The sequence below is a fragment of the Protopterus annectens genome, chromosome 16.part0, assembly GCF_019279795.1.
Source record: "Protopterus annectens isolate FY-2018-M chromosome 16.part0, PAN1.0, whole genome shotgun sequence".
In the NCBI taxonomy this organism is placed as follows: domain Eukaryota; kingdom Metazoa; phylum Chordata; order Ceratodontiformes; family Protopteridae; genus Protopterus; species Protopterus annectens.
The window spans coordinates 119,254,915-119,277,456 of record NC_056750.1 but is presented as its reverse complement, the minus strand read 5'-3'; the positions used below and the strand labels follow the sequence as shown (position 1 = coordinate 119,277,456).

Genomic DNA, 22,542 nt, shown 5'->3' with positions numbered 1-22,542 from the left:
ATTAATGCCTGAAGTTCAGATACCCTTCTTGCTGAAGTGATTGCCAGCAGGAAAGCAGTCTTCCATGATAAGTATTGTAATTCTGCTGTTGCTGCTGGTTCGAAAGGAGGGAGTGTCAATTTTTCTAGCACAAAGTTCAAGTCCCATGCTGGTAATGGTGGTTTCCTAGGAGGCTTTACATTTTTAATTCCTCTGAGAAACTGCCTGAGTAGGGGATGTGAGAAGACTGGAGGATCCAAGTCGTATTCTGCTGAAATAGCTGATGCATGAATCTTAATGGAAGAATAGGACAGGCCTTTGTGAAAGAGCTCTGCCAAGTATTCCAGGATGTTGGCTATATTTACCAGTGACACATCTTCTCCTTTTGTAGTACTCCAAATGAGGTATCTTTTCCATTTTGCCGAATAATTTTTCCTTGTTGAGGGTCTGCGAGCCTCCAGGATAATGTCTTTAACCCTTTGGGATAAATTTGGGTTAATTGACCTTATGCAATGTTCCAGGCAGTCAGCTGCAGTGTTTTCAGGTTTGGATGCAGGATGTTGAAGTTGTTCTGTGTTAACAGCAGTGGAACCAGGGGTAAGGGCCACATTTGTTCCCGAGACATGCTCCTTAGTAGTGGGTACCAATGTTGTCTTGGCCAGTCTGGAGCTATCAGAATGATCCTTGGATGCTCCTCTTTGATCTTCAATAGCACCTTGTGCATCAAAGGAAGTGGTGGGAATGCATATGCTGTCATGTTTTTCCAGCTGAAAGAAAGGGAGTCCACCTTCCAAGCTAGTGGGTGGTACGTCCTTGTGCAGAATTTCTGTAGCTGGTGATTGTGTGGGGATGCAAATAAGTCTATTTCTGGGTGTCCCCATTTTCTTGTAATGGTTTTGAAGATGTCCGGATGCAGCATCCATTTGTGGGCATCCGTGGTAGTCCTGCTTAATCTGTCTGCTAGAATGTTTTCTTTTCCTGGTACAAAAACTGCTTGTAATTGTATGTTGTAGCTCAGGGCCACATTCCAGAGGTCCAGTGCCATCCGGCATAGAGGGTACGAATGTTTGCCTCCCTGTTTGTTGATGTACCACATAACTGTGGTGTTGTCTGTCCTTATCATCAATTGGCCTTGTCGTAGAAATAGTCTGAATTTCTGAATTGCCAGTTTTACTGCCAGCATTTCCTTTAGGTTTATGTGTAGGTGCAGCTGGTCTGGAGTCCATAAACCTGGAATGCACTTGTCCAGCATGTGGGCCCCCCAACCGTGGTCTGAGGCATCCGTAGTGATGGTTTGGCTTGGCTGAGTGTTGTGGAAGGGCAATCCTGTGTTTGCCTGACAGGCCTGAGCCCACCATAGGAATTCTTGTTTCAGGCATGGAATTATTGGAATTTGAGTTTCTAGGCTGTGCTGGTGTTGAGACCATAAATTCCTTAGGTACCACTGTAATTTTCTCATATGCAGTCTGGCATGTGGAACCAGTATTATGCAGGATGCCATGAAACCCAAGGCTTGCAGGACTTTTCTTGCGGTTAGCTGGTCCTGTTTTGTTAATGCCAAAAAGTAGAGAGGTAGTTGCTTCTGTTTTTCTACTGTTAGTAATGCCAGTTGTTTTGATGTGTCCAGCTCTGCACCCAAAAAGGTTATCATTTGGGATGGTATCAGCCTTGACTTTTTTATATTGACTGTATATCCCAGGGCTTGTAGCAGGTAAATGACCCTTTGCAAGTCTTCTGCTAGCTTGTTTTTGTTGTCCGCTTGAATCAGGCAGTCGTCCAGGTAAGGGTAGATTTGGATTCCCTGAAGCCTGCAATGAGCAATTACTGATGCCAGGCATTTCGTGAACACTCTGGGCGCAGTAGATAAGCCAAAAGGCAATGCTGAGAATTGATAATGCTCTGATCCTGCAAGAAATCTGAGGTATCTTCTGCAATTTGGTCGTATGGGGACGTGCAGGTATGCCTCCTTGAGATCTAGAGTTACCAGCCAAGACTCCTTGCCCAGCATGGGAAGAAGCTGCTGTAGAGTCAGCATTTTGAATTTTGGAACAATGAGGAATGTGTTTAAAGCGGACAGGTCGAGGATAGGTCTCCATTTGCTTTCTTTTCTTGGTACTAGGAAGAGTCTGGAGTAAAATCCCTTTCCTTGCTCCATAGATGGTACCCTTTCTACAGCTCTCATTCTTAATAATTGAGACATTTGTTTTAGAGCTTCTGTCTTTTGATTTGGAGGTAGGTTTGGCATTCCTCTCTTCCCTGGTAGAGTATGGAAGTGAAACCTGTAACCTTGGTCTATTGTCTGCAAAATCCACTTATCTCTTGTGATGTAATGCCAGTTTATTGAAAATAAGGCTAGCTTCCCGGCTAAGGGTGCTTGTAGTTGTTCCCTGGTAGGCGGTGTCAGAGCCAAGTCACTGTGATTGACCTGTAGTTGTGGTGGTGGCTGTGTCTGTGGCTGTGCCTCGCTGGTTGTTGCCCTGCCACTGGCGTCCCCTGTAGGCACCCCTGGATTGGCTTCTGCCTCTTGAATGCCTATTCCTGCCTCTCCGAGTTCTGGAGGAGTCTGGAAAGGACCAATTCTTGGAGGGCCAATTCCTGCTAAACCTCGGAGGTTGGACCTGTAAGAAATCTTTCACTGTTTGGACAGATTTTGCCTTCTCTTCCATCTTCTTCAGCACTTGTTGTGCAGGAGAGCCAAACAAATTGATCTTATCCATAGGAGCATCTAATAATTTTGATTTGACATGGTCTGGTAAGGCCTGTTCTTTTAACCATGCATGCCTTCTGATAACTGTGCCAGTCATGGCTGATCTAAAGGAAGCCTCCAGTGCATCATAGCCGCATTTTAAGGAATGGTTACCGACTTGTTGAATGTTATGTACCATTTCCTGCACATATTTTTTGTCTACTGTTTCATCCGAGGACAGTTTTTTGGTTAACTGGTCTAGCATAAATTCTTGATACTGTATCATGTGAAATTGACAGTTCAAAGCCCTAGCTGAAAGAGTAGCAGAAGTGTAAACTTTTTTACCCCATCTCTCTAAGGATCTGGATTCCCTTTCAGAGGGGAGGGGGTTTTTGGCAGCGGTAGCTGCTACAGCCTTAGGTCCTTGGGAGATAGTCTCTGGATCTAAGTGGTAATGTGTATCCGGGACCCTGTAGTATCTATCGGGCTTAGCAGGGGCCGGAGGTAGAGAATCAGGAGCAGTACAAGCATCATTAAATGCATCATCTACAACAGACAGAACTGGAGGTATGGCTAAAGGCCTATGTTGTGGTAAATGCAGAAAAGTTCTAAGCCTTTTTCTGGAATCTAAAAAATCCTGGCCCTGCCACTGAAATTGTTCCCTCATAGCATGCAAGGTTTCCCCAAAAGAAAATTCCTCAGGCGGAGAGGCAGAAGGGATGGACTCTTCAGCATCAGAGTCTTCATAAGGGAGTAAGGAGCCTCTGGAACGTCTGTATGATCTGAATCATCAGAGGAATCATCTGTAGACACTGGCTCAGGGGGCTCTGCTCTAGGCCTCTTCTCTGGAGGCGGGTGAGAGGCCCTGTCTGGTTGAGGTTGGGATCCTCGGATTAGAGAAATGAGATCCTCTGCTAAACTAAGCATTTGTAAACTAGAGCTAGGCCTGTGAGAGGGGGTCTTAGCAGGCACAGATTTAGTGGCTTTAGCTGCTTTAGCCCTGGCAAAGGCCTTAATGGACATGGCTGCAGGTGGCCTAGCAGCTCCACGTGCAGGGGTTGAAATATCCAAGGGAATAGTGTCTGATAATTCCTGAGTAACTGCAACAGCAGGCGGGATTTCAGAAGCAGATTCCACGAGGTTGGAAGAGGCCTCGGTAGAAGGAAGGTTTTCGGCTGAAGGAAGAACTGCTTGCTCGGTTTCAGCCGAAACCGAGACACTCATGATTGGCTTAACCGCCGTTTCGCCGAAACCGCAGACCGCGAGTGTCGGTCCTTTTCCTTGGCGCTTTTAGATATTTGAAGTCGGAGGGTCCAACGCATAATATAAGCAAAATCGGAGCCGAAAACTCCTCTGCAAATTCCGACCGGCGCCTAGCGTCCGCGGTTAAAGAAGCACAGGCTAGACAAGCTGCGACGTGGTCTGGGCCTAGACAAGGTAAGCAGTAAGAGTGGAAATCTTTATGAGGTATTTGTTTCCCACAAGTTAAACAGTTATTCACTTTTTCTGACATCGGCTGAGGCAAGAAAGAGTCCCCAACGGGGTACTTAGCTTTTTAGAAGTCTTCGGTAGTAGTATTCGGTAGTATTCTCTGGTTCTGACCGACCGGCACTTGCGAACAGCTTCTGCTTCGGGCGCCACGCGGCAAGAAAGACTGGGGAAAATGGCGTTGGCTGATGCCTTTATACCCGAAGAACTGCAGCTATGACGTCGGGTGAAGTGCGACACCAGCCGAGGCCAGACCCAGACTTTGGGATCCGGCCGACCGAAGGGCTGCCTGACGACAGGACAACCCATTTGTAAGGACTGCAAATGCATCCTTGAAGGACATCTGTAATTTGAGATGGAATTTAGCTGACACCTTTGAAACTTCCTGCAGGCACTCTTCCCCCATCCCCCTCAGCTGAAGGTGAGCATGCTCAGAAAGGCAAACCTGAAATGTTAACAAAGGCTGAATAAAAAAAAAACATCCCTGGGATTGTCCCTTTAAAGAACAGAGTTTCACTGGGGGTTTAATTGCAACAAAGGGAAGAATTTTGCTGATAAAGAATGTGGGTCAACTGTTCAGCAGGAGAACAAACAAATGTTTATATGATCTCACAATAAGACTGTACCTAACTAAGCATTTACAAGTAAATATAATAGAAATTAACATTTGAAGAGTGTAGCAGCTACTTACAGCTCCGTTTATCTAAATGCATAAGGTTAAGGTCAACTACACAATTGGGATAAATCCAAAGTACATAAATATGAAAGACAAATTACAACAGAAAAATTTAAGAGACAGAGGTGGGCATGCCTTATTTTTTTTGAACAAGAAAATGTCTTCACATAATGCACCAAGTACATGACAAGGTAGTGTGGTGAGCAGTCAAAGCTGCAGTCTCTTTGGGGGTGTGAGTTTGAATCCTACCACTGCCAGTAGCATTTTACATAGCGTGATGTCCTAGGGGGTATGAACTCATGTTTCATGTGCAAGAGATCTCGGGTTCAAATCTTCGATGATCCTATTAACAGAAACACCGGGTTTAAGAACAGTGAAGAAAATTCTACAGTTGCAGTTTAAAATTTATAGGATCATTTGAAGTTACTAGGCTGTTGGTACTTATAAGCCTAGCCAAGAGTTTAGTCCATGTTTAGACAAGTCAGCACCCAAAGCCCTTGTCCAGCAGGGGCACAGGTGGAATCCCAGTGGTTTATTTTCCGTTTCCCATCCAGTTAACCAGGTTGCGCTTAAAAATGGATAATGAGGTACTCTACTTGACATGGATTAGTAGATGACGAAGTACGTGACATCATAGGAGCCACACCCACATTTGTTTATAGAACTGGAACAAATATAAAAAAGAAAGTAGAACGATCAACATCAAAATCAAGTGGTACAAACATTTATGTTAGTACCAAAAAATGTGGCTCCTGTAATCAGTGTTTTATTTTAGAAACAGATAAGCTCATTTTAGATAATATTCATAGGACAACAGTAAGATGTATAAGGGGTAATTGCAATACGAAATACATCATATATTTAGCTAAATGCTGTATATGTTCAGGATTCTATATCGGGAAAACTGAGCGTCGTTTTAAAAAACGCATATATGACCATTTGTACTCTATCAAGAATAAAGATATGAACAATGCGCTAAGTAGGCACATTTTTGAAAATGGACCTGATCACAAGTTCAAATTTACTATTATAGACCAAGTAAGGATAGATCCAAAGGGAGGGAACTTTAAAACTTTATTAAGTAGAAAGGAAGTTCTTTGGCAGATTTATACAGACGCGATTAGAAAACCAGGTCTTAATGATTTTATCACGATGAAACCTATTTTAGAATCTTTTATTTTAACCTATATCGAAAGGCTATTATATTTTGTAGTATTTATTAGACTTTACATATAAATGTATTATTTATACGGATATGTTTTTTACACTTATTTTTTCCATGCCAAATAGTATTCTTATTATTATTTTTACTGAATTATTATTACTGAATTGTTTATAGCATATTGATAGTTTAAAAATGTTTATGCTGGATATAACCATTGATATATGTAAACATTTTAACAATGGTTTTATTTGCAACTATGTTGCTTTAAGATGAGGTTCTCACAAGAAGGCGAAATTGACACCAAAAGTTAATTTAAACTGCTATCATCTGTTTGTAATTACATTCTGATGAAATCCACGCACAGTGGATGAAAGCGCTCAATGGTTTTGGACACTTTATCGTTTTTGTATGATCGAATAAAGGGATTAATTCACTACCAGGTATCATTTATTGTGCATCCAAAAGTACTCCAGCATCTGTTTCTCTTACTTGACGTGGAGAGGGAGTCTTTGGGACACAAATCTGTCTGGCCAATAAGTCCTACTGATGTAACAGACCAGGTTGAAGTCAAGCGTGCGAGTTACTCGAGTGGAGCTTGACTTGCAGATATGCAGCAGTCCCAGCAAGGCAGGGTCTGAGATGGCCTTATATGCCAGACAGAGGCCAACTCTGAAGAGTCTGTTTGAAACTGAGTAGAAGGACAAAGTTTTTAGCCTGTGTAGGGTAGATGTTTGAGGCCCTGGATTCTCCTGGTGAGGAACCTCTGTGCTCTCTCCAGCTGCTGCCTATGTTTTGCAAGGCACATGCCAAAGGGGGTGTTGTACTCAATTAGCCTTATAAGGGAAGAATACAGGGATGTTATGACTTCCATGTCTCTGGTTGAGATACCCTTACTTATGAGGTGGGCCATGTAGAAAGCTTTCCGTACAACAGAAGCAACACGGTGGTGAAAAGTCACCCTGCTATCAACCTGGGTGTCCAAATCCCTCACAACTGATTGTGTGCTTAGGACACTGTTATTAACCTGATAATGTGAGGATGTCACTCTCCCCAAAGGGGATGATGATGCATTTTTTGGCATTCAGCTTGAGGCCATGCTTCTGGCACCAGTCATTTTTTTGACTGATGGGAGGGACAGAGAGGTGAAGTTTTCACTCAATCTGTCAGCCATTAGGTTGGCTATATCTACAGCATTTGTGTATGTGGTGTCCTTGACCACCAGTTCAGAACAGATCTGGGTACTTCCTTTGAGACTGTGGACATATATGAAGGCAGCCTTATGATTGTCCCTAGCAGATGTGGCCAATTTGGACCCTCTTAGATGACATCCACATCACTTGGTGGAATTTATGAGCGCGTCCAACTTGCAGTTATCTGCACACTTGATCAGTCACAGCCCACTGGTTTTGGCCTACACCTCAGAGAAGTATATCCCAAATAAGAGAGGCCCCAAGACCAATCCCTGGGGTATGCTTCTCATTATGGGTCTACTGCTTGAGGTGGCTTAGCCTATTTTGATTAGGTGGGTTCTATCAGTGAGCCAGTTTGCTACCCATCTGGTAACATTGGATTGAGTCTAGTTGAGAGAGTTTATAATGCCTGAGTGGAAAATAGTGTTGAAGGCTTTGGCCAGGTCAAGGTAGGTAGTGGGTAGTCTTTCCCTCACCCAGGGCTTTGGTGATTGTTTCAAAGAAGTCGACCAGATTTAACAGACATGACCTCCCCTTGACACAGCCAAACTGTGTGGGGCTGAGTGTTTGGTGGTTGCCAATGTTCCTGTTAATGAGGTCATTGATAATCTGTTCCATGGCCTTGGAAATGAGGCTAGTTAGGCTGATGGGTCTATAATTTCCAGCATCAGTGGACGATCCACTTTTGTGTAAAGGGATGATAGTAGCTGTCCTCCACTTGGCTGGGACAAAGCCAATACTCAGGCTTTGGTTGAATAGGGTGCCTAATGGTACTGCATGTTATTGTCAGAGTTCATGCAGGACGCAGCCTGGGATGTTATTGGGTCCCATGGAGACTGTATATTTTGCCGTTGAGAAGGCAGTGATGACCTGTTCCCTAGAGAAAGGGAGGGAGAACAGATACTGGGGATGTCCTGATTTACTGATGGAGGGACAGAGAGGCGAAGTTTTCACTCAATCTGTCAGCCATTAGGTTGGCTATATCTACAGCATTTGTGTATGTGGTGTCCTTGACCACCAGTTCAGAACAGATCTGGGTACAATTTGGACTCAAAGTCGGCTTTAGAGGATTTCACTAGTGCTCTTATTTGCTTGTTCAGAACACTCACCTTTCGTAGCAATAGCAAAACAAAGCAGTTATATCAGTCAGGGGTGTAAATGCAGTTGCAACGTCTTCTGAAAAATGTGCATAAGTAGCATCACGGTATGAGAATGCCAAGCCTTAAATGCTGGTTATTTATAATAATTTATATATGAAGGTAATTTAAATGTAGTATCAACGATTTCTGTGGCATTAAGAGAAAAGGTCAGAAAAATACTATTTCTTGTAAAGTATCAACACATTTGCCATCCCCACACACACACACACACACACATTCACACACACAGGACAGAACTACCTAAATCAGGACTGCTCTGCAGAGTAGGGTTGCCACCTTTCATTGTGGCTAAAACCAGACCAAAGGCACACCCCTCACATCACACATAACCCCACTCATTTCCACCCCTTTTCTGTCCACATTCCACCCATTTTGTGACATCTTAGTGACATCCACTGATGGGGAATGCTCTCTTTCCATTCCCGATGCCTGCTTTCTGCCAATTTACTTTTCTTTTCTGTAAAGAAAAAAAACATAGTAAATACACAGATTTAACAAACTCCAATCCTCAATTTCTTTTTTGAAACAATACCAGAGTTTGTACAGTGTTTTCTGAACTACCAGACATTTGGTTCGATTTCCGGGTACTCCGGAAAAGAAAAACCTGATAGGTGGCAACCCTACTGCAGAGACAGAGAGAGAGAGAGATGGCAACCCTATCAACTAGATGCACTGACAGGGTTTATAAAAAAAAAAGTCATATTCTTTTTTGTGACATCCTTCATAGCTGATACAAAGATCCATGTTAAGAGACTCTCATTGAACTTGAGTCGGGCCTTACAAAGGTAGAATGTACAAGCATTTTTAGTCTACAACGGAAGTGTGACCATTGATGGTAACCATAATATACAGCTGAATTTACGTTTGCAATGTGCCCTTGGATTAAAAACTTTAATAAAAGGAAATAAGTACTTTAACTATACACAATGCATGTGCCTGTGTGTGTGTGTATGTGTATGTGTGTGTGCACATGTATATTGTGTATATTATATATTTATGTGCAAATGTATATATGTGTTATACACACACACATCCATATGTTAGTGCATTTGTGCCTATTGCATATGTCTCTCTAGATGTATTTACACTGAGCTGCATCACACATACATACTAACATACAATTACACAGAATTTCCATTTTGATTTGTTTTTAATTGAAGGACCTAAAGTGCACAGACATATAATCTATTTCTCCGTTATAAAAGGCTCTTGCCACCCCCATAGTGCCTTTTTTAGGCAAGGCTCAAATGATAAACCTACCACCCCAGAAAACAAAAATCCTAGAAAACAAAAATGGAGAAAAACTAAGGGTAATACTGCTCAATGCCAGAAGTCTAAACCTCAAGATGCACGCCCTCGAAGCCCTCCTCAGTTTGGAGAACATCAATGTCTGTGCTGTGACTGAAACCTGGTTCAAGGCTCCTGAGAGCACCCCAGCACTATCAGGTTATACCTCATATCATGCGTTCCGGCCCCAAAATCCGGACCGAACCACAAAAGGAGGGGGAGTATCCATATTCATAAAGGATACCCACACCTCCAGGTTAGTGGCAATGCACGAAGCATCGGAGACCATCCAGGTGCAATTAACCATAGGTAAAACTGCCCTACAGTTTGTAGCATGCTACAGACCACCCTCTCAAACTCAGGAAACCCACACAGCCTTCCTGAAGACACTGGAGAGTATGAATGTCTCTCCAAACACCATCATATTGGGTGACTTCAACTACCCAAACAGACTGGGAACATTACTGAAGCCCCAGCACCCTAGCCCAAAGGTTCCTGGAGTTCATAAACTCAAATGCTATGGAACAACTAGTCACCATTCCCACAAGAGGAGAAAATATACTAGACCTGATCATCACAAACATGGGGACAAAATGCTCCACACCGGAAGTATATCCCTCATTGGTGAGATCAGACCATAAATTAATCTCACTGGAGATCCACATCCCGCCCCCAACCGCAGCAAAAAAGACCAGAGTGAAGAACTTCTCAAAAGCAAACTTCACACTTCTTAAGACTGGAGTGGTATCCTTCAAGGCCCCAGAGCCAGTGGAAACCACAACTCACGCTGCTGAAACCCTTACAAATGCCTTCTACGAGCACCTCCAGGAATGTATGGATCAAGCAATCCCTAATAAAATCAAGACCCTTTCCACCAAAGGCAGGCGCCCAGTCTGGTGGTCCCCAGCCATAAACAAACTCTACAACAAGAGGAGAAAGCTACTACATGACAGAGGAAAATCCCTAAAAGGGAAGGCATCTCTGATCACTACTAGCAAAAAACAACGATCACTCATAAAATCATCCAAGGCCAACTTTGAGAGAAAAATCGCTAATGACACAAAAGACAATCATAAGGCCTTCTTTAGCTATGTTAGAAACCTGGGTGGAAACACCCAGATATGCTCAGAATTAGTCCAAAATGATACAAAAATCACTGAACCCACAGACATTGCCAACATACTGGCAGACAGGTTCAGTGCAAATTTCTCCCCCCCCCCCCAAAAGGAGAAATATCTATCCCACCAGAGTCTAGCCTCCCAAACATCTCAGATGCCCAGGTGAGAGCTGCTCTCTCTAAAGCAAAAAATACAGCATCAATGGGACCGGACGGTGTCCCCGGCTGTGTGCTACACGAACTCAATGAGGAACTAAGCCCACACATAAGGCTGCTGTTTAATCTTAGCCTTACTGCAGGATACGTACCCAAAGAATGGCATACGGCAACTGTGGTCCCACTCCACAAAGGCGGTGCTTCTACAGACCCTGGAAATTACCTCCCCATAAGCTTGACGAGCCTTGTCTGCAAAGCTATGGAGAGGATCATAATGGAACTCATAAATAAAGACATTGGGGACCTACAGACACTGCATCCTACCCAATTTGGCTTTGTCAAGGGCAGATCCTGCCTCTTGAACTTGGTCGACTTTTTCGAAACAGTCACTAAGGCAATTGATGAGGGTAAGGCAGTTCACACAGCCTACCTTGACCTAGCAAAAGCATTCGACACAATACCCCACTCGGGCATCATAGAAAAGCTCACCAGATTAGATGTAAACCCATATGTCACAAGATGGGTTGCAAACTGGCTCAAGGACAGAACCCACAGGGTTAGAGTTGCTGGTGCCATGTCAGACTCTAAGCCGGTCACGAGCGGTGTCCCACAGGGCTCAGTCCTGGGCCCCCTCTTGTACATAGGGGGATTGTGGCTGACAAAATTTGCAGATGACTGCAAACTGGGCACCATAATTGACACTCCATCAGACACAGACATCCTCCAGAGAGGTCTCATAGAAATGGATAACTGGTGCCAGAGTCATGGCCTTAAGCTAAATGCCAAAAAATGTATAGTCATACCCTTTGGGAAAAACAAGGTAACCCCTAATTATCACATAGGTGGTAATCCATTAAACACGGAAGAAGTTATCAGGGACCTGGGGACCCAAGATGACAGTAACCTCTCTTTTGACACTCACATTGCCAAAGTGGTTAGGAAGACCTTCTACATTGCCCACCTGATCATGAAGGGATTCACATCCAGATCAGGAGAGGTCATTGTACCCCTGTACTCTTCACTTATCAGACCAATGATTGAGTACAACACCCCATTCGGAATGTACCTTACCCAACACCTGCAGCAGTTGGAAAGACCCCAAAAGTTCCTCACCAAAAGGATAAAGGGGCTCAAACATATGTCATACGCTGCCCGACTCAAGAAACTCCAGCTCTATTCAGTCGCATACCGTCTGCTCAGAGGTGATCTGTGACTGACATACAAGGCCATGTCCAACCCGGAATTAATGGACATGCTCCACCTCAAAAAATCCAAATCCACCAGAGCCACGAGAGCAAGAGACTTAAACCTCAACACGGATATAAATAGGACGTGCTGGAGGGACAGATTCATCACCCAGAGACTCCCTACACTATGGAACAGAATCCCAGTCCATGTGAGGCAGAGCCCCTCACTGACTCTGTTCAAGAGAAATCTTGACGAGTGGATGGGAGATCGTAGGTTTACCCCGGGAATCATCTCTGTGTAACTGCTGGACAGAGGCACAGCAAACTAATGGGTATAGTATTCTCATTCTAAGGGGTGGTAAAAGCCACACACACTCTGGCTAGGCTTATAAATGCCCAAGGGCAGATAGCCTAGTATGAACCTATGAAACTATACGATATGACTCACATACATATCATAGGAGTGTTAGTATAATGGAGAAATAGATTGTCTGTGCACTTCATGTCCTTCAATTACAAACAAATCAAGTATATACACACAAACATACAATTACAAAGAAATTTCCATTTTGGTTTTTAACTGAAGGACATGAAGTGTTCCATTATACTCACACTCATATGTTATGTATGCGTATCATATCGTATGGGCATAATGGAGAAATAGATTATGTGCCTGCCTGTGCACTTTAGGACCTTCAATTAAAAACTAATCAAAATGGAAATTTCTTTGCAATTGTATGTGCGTGTATATATCTCTAGAAAGTCATATGCAATAGGCACAGATGCACTGACATATGGATATGTGTGTACGTGTGCATAACACAAATACACACACACACACACACACACACACACACACACACACACACACACACACACATATATGGATTCACTTCATAACACTGAAAGCTCAAAACGCTGAAACCAAAACGCTGAAACCAAAACGCTGAAACCAAAACGCTGAAACCAAAACGCTGAAACTTCAAAATCTTGAAAACTCAGAACACTGAAAACATATCATACATGTACTGAGTTTAAAACACAAATTATAGAACTTTCCACCAAGTGTAACCAGGGGGGCAAGCCCACATGCACCCCCCCATGTGGGGGGCTGTGCCCCCCACACCCCCTGCTACTTATATATATATCAACTCCAAGATTGCACTTCACTACACTAAACTACAGCGTGTAGCTTGGAGGGATTGGGATTTCTTCAGGTGTAGCATGTCCAACAGCTCTGGGTTTGACATAGCTTTATATATTCTACAGAAATCACCTTGGAGTAAGCAATATGCTACGTAGTAAAGCTGGAGTTTTTTTGAGGCAGTCAGTGTAGGGCATTTGTTTGAGGCCAGTAATCCTCTTTGTGAAGTACGTCTGTGGCCTTTCCAGCTGCTGCAGATGTCTTGTGAGGTACATTCCAAAAGGGGCATTGTACTTTATAATGGGTCTAATGAGTGTCGAGTGGAGGGGAACAATGACCTCCTTTTTTCCTGGATGAGAACCCTTTTTTGATGAGGTGTGCCACGTAGAAGGTCTTCCTGACTACTGTGGCAATGTGACTATCAAAGGAGAGACTACTGTCCACCTGGGTCCCAAGGTCTCATCACACATTCGGTGTTAAGTAGATTGCTGCCTATGTGGTAGTTCATGGGTAAAGAGTTTTTACCAAAGGGGATGACACTGCAATTTTTGGCATGGAGCTTGAGGCCATGGCTCTGACACCAGGCGTCTGTCTCAGCGAGGCCCTTCTGTAGGATTTCCACATCATTTGGGGACTTGACTATGGCTCCTAGTTTGCAGTCATCTGCGAACTTTGTTAGCCAGAGGCCTTCTGGGTTAGCCTGTACTTCAGAGAAGTAGATACCAAACAGGAGCGGTCCCAGGACGGAGCCCTGTGGTACTCCACTTGTCATTGCTTTGAGGTCAGATTTGGAGTTTGCAACTTTTACAGTGTGGGTTCTGTCAATGAGCCAGTTGGCAACCCATCTTATGACGTAGGGAATTATACTTAGTTTAGTGAGTTTAGCTATAATTCCAGAATGGGGGAATGGTGTTGAAAGCCTTGGCGAGGTCAAGACAGGCTGTGTGAACCACCTTACCCTCATCTACGGCTTTGGTGACTGCCTCAAAGAAGTCGATCCGGTTCAGGAGGCATGATCTGCCTCTAACAAACCCGAACTGGGTGGGATCCAGAGTTTGGAGATTACCAATGTCTTTGTTTATGAGTTCCATGATGATACGTTCCATGGCCTTGCAGACCAGGCTCGCCAGGCTAATAGGTCGATAGTTCCCAAGATCAGTGGTGGCTCCCCCTTTGTGGAATGGGATAACTGTTGCTGTGCACCATTCAGTGGGCACAAAGCCTGATGCGAGGCTATTGTTGAACATGGCGCTTAAGTGGGGAGCCAGTTCGTTCTAAAGTTAGTGTAAAACGCAGCCTCGGATGTTGTCCGATCCCATGGATGCTGTGTTTTTGTCTTTAGAGAGTACAGCTTTTACCTGTGTAGTTGTGATTACAGGGACTCTGCATTCTTCCTGTATAGATATGGGCCCTTTAGAGGGTTGGGGGGGTAAAGTTAGCACTGAACATATCTGCCAGGAATTTGGCAATATCAGTTGGTTCTGTAATTTTCGTGTTTTTGTGCTGTAACTCAGAGCAGATCTGGGTGTTGCCATCGAGATTCTTTACATAGCTATAAAATGCTTTGTGGTTGTCCTTAGAATTAGTGGTGATTTTGTTTTCATAGCTAGCTTTGGAGGATCTTATAAGGGATCTCAGCTTCTTACTGAGGCTGACCAGGGAGCTCCTCCACTCATGGGATTTTACTCTCTTTTGCAACAGTTTCTTCCTTCTGTTGTGCAGTTTGTTTATGGCAAGGGACCACCAGATTGGCTTTCTTTTTTTGGAGGATAGCGTATTGGTTCTGTTTGGGATAGCATGATCCATGCACTCGTGTAATTTTTATAGAGTGCATTTGTGTAGGATTCAGCAGTTGTAACTATATTGTCCATCTGCATGGGTGTCATGAAGTTCACCACTTCTGTCTTAAGCATGAAGTTGGCTTTGGAGAAATTTTTTACTGTGGTTTCCTTAATGGGGATGGGGGTGGGATGTGGATATCAAGGGTGATTAGCTTATGGTCGGATCGGACCAACGAGGAGTTGACTTCAGGTGTGGAACACTGGTAACTCATGTTGGTAATGACTAGGTCTAGGATATTGTTGCCCCTGGTGGGGGTGTGGATAAGATGATCCAGGGCATTAGCGTTTATGAATTCCAGAAAGCGTTGAGCTAAGTAGTTGGTACACGAGTAGTTTTCCCAGTTAATAGGTTCATAGGTTCATAGGTTCATACTAGGCTATCTGCCCAAGGGCATTTATAAGCCTAGCCCATAGTTATGTGGCTTTCGCCACCCCTTTGAATAAATAAAACTATGCCTATGCTCTGTCAAGCAGTGTCGTCAAAAGTTGGCCCTGTAATATATATCTGCAATGATGGGGTAATTGAAGTCGTCCATTATTAGGGTGTTTGACTGAACCCTAATATTTTCTAGTACATCAAGAAAAGAGGAGTGGAAATCCTGGGGCATGGTGGGAGATCTGTAGCAAGCTACAATTTGGACTGCAGTTTTGCCCAGAGTTAGTTGCACTTGGATAACCTCAGATGCATTATGTTGAGCAACTAGCCTGGAGGTGTGGATATCCTTAATGAATATGGACACACCTCCGCCTTTGGTATTTCGGTCTAGGTTACATGGCCGAAAAGTGTGGTACGAGTTGTAGCCTGGTAGTGCAGGGGTGCTCTCTGGAGCCTTGAACCAGGTCTCAGTCACTGCACAGATATAGATGTTCTCCATTTTAAGGAGTGCCTTGAGTGAGTGCATTTTGAGATTTAGACTTCTAGCATTGAGTAGCATTACCCTCAGTTTTTGCATGCCTGTTCCTGTTACGGTGGTGAATTTGTTATTTGAACCTTGCCTAAAAAAGGCACTATAGGGGCAGCAAGAGCCTTAGCCAGTATCTGGAATCCCAGGGGCGACAGGTGCAGACCATCTGTGGCAAAGCATCGTGGTCTGTCGACCATGTCATCCCAAGCAGACAGATACTGGATCCCCTTAGAATGACACCAGAAGCTTAGCCAATTGTTGAAGCCAATCATTTTGTCCTTGTACTGCAGTATAATTCGGGGCGATGGCAGAATGCTACTCAGGGATAGGGTCATACCTGCCTGGGCTACAAGATCGGAGAGCTCTTCCATGTCTCTTTTCATGTAGTCCAGGGAGGTACGCCTCAGGTCATTCACACCAACATGGACAATGACAGAGTCATATTTGTACTTGTTGTGGAGTGACCTGAGTGTGTGGGTTATGTGGCGGATCCTGGTACCCCGACAGCAGCGGCCTCTAGCAAAGCAAAACAGGGCTTTACTGGACTTTGTGAACTGGCTTTCGCACCAAGTGCAGAGTCTCTTCCATTGGGAAGACTCCGCATCCCTGGCATTGGAAATGAAAATGCTCCTTTTCTTGCTTTTACCCAATTAGGCGCATCAATGGAGAGGATGCTATTCAGGTTTTCCTATATATAGCTCTGTACTGTAGGGTGGAGTTTGGACAAAGTTGCCTCTGTGGAAGGCCAAAGTTATTGCAATAACCATGTTTGGACAAGTCAGAGTCCTCTTGCTGTGACCTAATCTTCTAGTGAGATCTTTATATATGAAGGCATCCACAACCCTTCTCTCCCACAAGTGCAGTACATCTCACTCAGGGATCCTGTTCCTCAATCTTATCCACATGCTTCACTTCCATTAATAACCAGGATGAAATGTGAATGTTGTCAAGATGTAGTACATGTTTCCAAACACAAGTTTACAGCATTCCAATGTCATAAATATGACTACTTATGTCCAGAGAGAAACAATTGAGAAAACACACACACACACACACACACACACACACACACACACACCCCTTAATGCAAAATAACATTATGTGCCATATGATTAGTGATTTATTCTTTGCATTTTTAAATAAACTTTAAATATTTTAAAGCTGTGTTAGCCCAGAAGGGTGGCAAGCACTAATCGTAACTTCAGAGTTATATATTCCTTCTATTCTACTTCATCCTCACCATGAGACCTGGTGTTGAAATTCTGGTCATAGCACACTTAAAGTACTTCTTATTAAGACAAACATTAGCATGCCTTGCCAAAGCAATAATGTCATGTTATCTTTGCTGTCATTTGTACTGCTACAGAGCTTCCTAGTTGTTCTTCCTATATAAACAGCATGGCACTTTTTAGAACAGGCAGTATGAACTACAAACTGAGATTTACCTAAAAAGTACCTGGTAAGGCAATCTCCTGTCCTCTGACGGTGATGCCATATACACCATTAAGGGCAAACAAACTGCAATTCTGGCATTTGTACACATACCCACCTCTAAGTGTTAATGGAGCTGATATCATCTCAACCTACACTGAAATTCTTTTTCTGACAAAATTGGGTGATTCACCTGTTTTACAAGTAATCTCAGGAAACTCACTCAGAACCTTCCCATTATTATCAGCTATCTAATACCATGTTCATCTACAAATGCCTGCCTTAACTGGTGCTTGTTCTGACAACCTCCAATTTATAAACAGTATATTTTTTTCTGTGATTTCATTAAAAATTATGTTAAAATGTCAACTGGATAACCTCTTCTGTGAAACTTAAGACAGACATACTTTCATTTATACAAAATCGTCAAGTGTTAACCTGATGGCACTAGTCAACTGACCTTTTTACTTTTTCAGGGTACTAAGATGTATGCTATTGTAACTTCAGGATGTTCCTGCTTTTTATCATTATATAAATAAAAATATACTTTATATATATATATATATATATATATATATATATATATATATATATATATATATAAATATATATTTGTATTATATCATTTAAATTTGTTTATTCGTATTTATATGTAAATTTATGTATGTGTATACATACACACACACACACACACACACACACACACACACACACACACACACACACACACACACACACACACACACACACGCATCTCGTCCAAAGGACAGCATCCCAAGACTGTAGTACCTTCCTTACATTGCATTACAATGTCATGCAGAACATGATGCCAAGCACCTGGTGTGGACTTTTTCTAGTAATATGCACTTGACATTACTTTCAGTAGTCCTAAACAGCACAGTGCAATCAGACAAAATAAAAAGCTTACAGTGCTTGTAGACAATGCCAACTCAGTTACTTGCCTGTTTTTTTTTTTTTTTTTGTAGGTACCCAGAGTTGTAGAAAACAAAGTATCAGTCCAAGAGGTTGAACTTCATACAGATTCCACCAAATCAGATGGCTGTGTCACAAGTGTTAGGGCTTAAACTATACAACACTGTCAGTAGCAGACTACCTGCACTACTAGATTATGTCAAACCTATTGGACTAGTACTGATGTCACCACACTGAACTGAAGGTCAGAACTGCAGAATGCTGCAAAAAAAAAATAAAAATAAAAATAAATAAGTAAATAAAGACAGACAGACATTCACTTTTATGTCATATTAATCATTTAAAGAAGTTTATTGTTTACTGGGAAATTTGGGGCATGGATCTAATAATGTAATTTTAGGTAAATATTTTGTTCCAAAATTTCTAGCACTGTAAATTAATGTACCCTTCCAGAACTCTACATGACTAGATAGCGTTATTTTTTTAAGGTATAGTTTCAAACCACTGTTAAGGGGTGCCTAACAAAAGCAAATGTTTCAGTAGAGTATTTTGACTTTAGTTAGTGGTGTTGCTGGAGGCAGTTTCCATGTACCGCCACCTCCTTATCCCATGCCTTCAAATTACTCTATCCCTATCTTCAAGACCAGACATCCCAGTATTTAACAGTAGTATACTGGAGCTTTGTCTAATAACATTTTGTGATTAGATATTTTTTCCCAATGCACTGCCAACTTTCAGATTCTCATTACCAGCTCCCAGTGTTCTCATCCTTGAGGGCACCCATAACAGCAGCCTGGTATGACCCATACCAGATCCCCCTTGTATGAGTCAGAACTGAACATGGAAGGACGCAATCCTAGTTCTAGGTGGTGCAGACTGCCATTTGCCTCTCAGAATACTTAGCTAGGTGAAGAGCTGTCAAACTTTTTTCTGCTTTTGTTTACTGTGTTTGTCCAACTGGGTTTAGACAACAAAACAAAACTTTTCAGCAGAGGCCCATGGAGAAAAGCTCCAACACATTACAAACATTTTTAAACAACCATTCAGTAACGCACAACAATTACACATACATTTGCTAATTATATTACATTTATAGAAAGTAATAGTATAAAATATACTTGCACACTTAGTAAACGTTGAACATTGGGTTACATTGGGCTTTGTCCTTAGCCTCATCTTCCATTGACACACTGAGTTTACATTACAGTAAGGGAGTGTAACAGAATCATGAAGCAAATATCCCTCCCGCTGTGCCAACACACTTCTGAAATGCCTGACCCTGTACATCGCAGTAGCTAGTTAGTGGCACAGCAATGGTATTACCACTATTGCTCATGCTTTATCCTAGTGTCCTAGCATGTGTCCCGCTCCCCTCAAACACCCCCACCCAAACTGATGGGTGGTGAGCATTCCTATTTCTCTCTCTTGAGCTTTTAATAGGTGACAGAAGCAATAATCAGACTTGGTTCTACTGGGCTGTAGTCAGAGCTGTATGCCTGAATGCCAAGCTTGGCCTGTTTAGTGCTGTTAATTGACTTTTTTGAATGAATAAAACAGAGGGAAGGAAAATGAATGTGGACCACTAGATTAAAATATTTTCTCTCTTCAAAGGGGGCTGTTTGCCTCTATATTGAGATACTGTGACACCTGGCATGACTTTACCATCAAGGGCCATATAAGAACTCCTCGTATGACATCTGACACTTACATTTCAGGTATAATCATACTCTCAGCCTCAGAGCAAAACATCTGGACAATGCCACAAAGGGGGGGGGGGGTAGGGGGCAAAGGCCCAAAAACAGGGACACTTTCAGTATTGCTCCTACACACTTAGAAAGTAGGCAGAACAGGTTTTGTATTAGCATGATTTTTTCTGAATGATATGAAGTCTGAAACCAAGTGTTTGCCATTATTTTCTGACTTCAATCCTACATGATTTGTTAGTTATTTGCCAGAAAACCACAATTTTATGAGAAACAGACCAAAAATATGAGGCAGAATTTTGGACATTTTACAAAAATCTGGACAGCTGGGAGGTATGGATAAATGTATTATAATTGAGTGTGTGACTCCGGGCCTCCACTGAAAACAGGCAGTACATTACCCAAAGGTTTCATTACATTACAAAGAAACACAGAAATGCATACATAAATGCCATGTTACTTACAATAACTTCATGCTGAATGGCACTGTCATGAGTGACAAAAATACAACTCCACTGTCTCAAATACCTCGCTTGAGAGAGTATAACACTGAAAATGTATAAGGCCCCCATCTGAGTTTTTGCAATAATCCTTTCTATAAGGCACAATTTAAATGTCTATTGCTAATTTCAAAGTAGCCCGTATGTCACTGGCATGCCATATCCACACGGTACAATCTGGAATATACACATTTTTAACAGATTGTCACATATACTGTCAGTAGCAATTTTTCATTGTTGATTTACAGAATTAATTACAAAAAAGTTTATATTTGGCCAGTAGGTGGTGCAGCTGCATCTTGTTACTATATTTCCCTGTGCTAAGCTTCAAAGGCCCATTGCCATGAATGGAAAGCATGGTGAACGGCATATTTAAATTATGTAAACTATCTGTGTGTGATAACCAGGCCTGACCATGAAAGCTGCTGAATGTTAGACGTAATTAAAGCATTCAAAATGCACACATTTGAAGAACAAACTAATCTCACTGTAAAAGTTACAAAAGCTCTGATCACTGTGGAAACAAAGTGTGTTTAACTTAAAAGTTCAGCTTTATTTTAAATTTGGAAATTTTTTTTTTTAAATGTTATATTACATATCCTTTCTGCATCAGAGTCCCCCCCCCAGTCTCCTGAGAGGTGAAGGTTACAGCAGGTTTCAGGTTAGAAATGAAAGACAAACGTTAAGTTTCTTCACTCCTACCCTTCCCAAATTAGAAAACTAATTACTGGTTATCTTTTTACTTTAACTAGACAGAAAGCTATTTAGATAATCAATGGGAAAACAGATTATCATTCGCTTACATGTCATCTACTACGCTGACTGGCGTTCTGGCTGAATGGTAAGAACAGCCTTGACCTACTAATTTAGGAAATATTATTCTCGTTTGCTCCTGTGGTTGTCAGTGCAGCATTACTCTGTACCATATGTCAGCATCAGTACTCTGCTGTCTTTATGTACTTCTTCTGACTAGACTTTTTCCTTGTATTGTAAACATAGGTCTCACACAGCTGGACAACCTGTTAACTGTGATAAAAGTAAATAAGGCACTTTGCTTCATGGCTTTGACCTAACTCAGGAATGTTGACATTTGTTGATGACGCATGTCCTAGTCTGTCAAGTCTTTGTTATCTTATCAGCATATATACAGAAAATGTGATGATGTACCAAACTAGTGACAGAATTAACTTGCATATTAGATGAAATGACTTGGTGACACAATAGCATACTGCTAATAAGATCGTATGTTACAGCAAAGTGAAAACACCCTTATGACTACATTTTAAATTAGTGTAGTTGCTTTTAAGAAGCATGTTTTAAATAAAGTTTATCTTATCTGTTTCAATGTGAAATTTGTTTCCTTTTTTTTCCTACTTCCACACTATGAAAATGCTCATCTACATTGCCGAAATAGCTCAGTTGGGAGAGCGTTAGACTGAAGATCTAAAGGTCCCTGGTTCGATCCCGGGTTTCGGCAGGAATTCTTTTCACATCATGTTTTTTTTTTCCCCTGCAATACACAGCATTCCACAGATTATAGACATGGTATCATTTTATTTTATTTTTTTACTATAGTCAATCATTTATATATTGCCTTTGTTTACTGGGATAATCCGAGAGGGTCATGTAAGACCCCATTCTAGTGGAGGCCCGGGGAGACAAGCTCTGAAATATATGAAGATCAACAGTACAAAATAGTAAGACCCAGCTGTGCAAATACATAAATGATACAACCAAGGTAGAACAGAAGTAAGGCAAAAGTCATGGTAGAAAGTACAGTTGTGTCTACTCACCATAAATGTAGATGTTCACTGTTGCAGTAATGACGGTACAGGATATCCTTGTTGTGGCAGCTTATGGCCGACTTGAGTATCTGTGACTTCTTCCCTTCTTCATGAACTAACAGACCTCTGCTCGAAATCAAGACACCTGGGGATAAGGGTCACTTGCCAGCTCCATGTTGTCAAAACATACTTGTCCCCCAGAACAGAGCC

The 22,542-nt window shown here is 42.3% G+C and overlaps 1 non-coding gene across 1 annotated transcript; it reads left to right on the top strand.

Moving 5' to 3' along the window:
- The first annotated feature begins 21,952 nt into the window (after positions 1 to 21,952).
- On the top strand, positions 21,953 to 22,025 carry TRNAF-GAA. The gene has a single exon. It is a non-coding gene; the product is annotated as a tRNA-Phe (tRNA).
- The last annotated feature ends 517 nt before the right edge of the window (positions 22,026 to 22,542 follow it).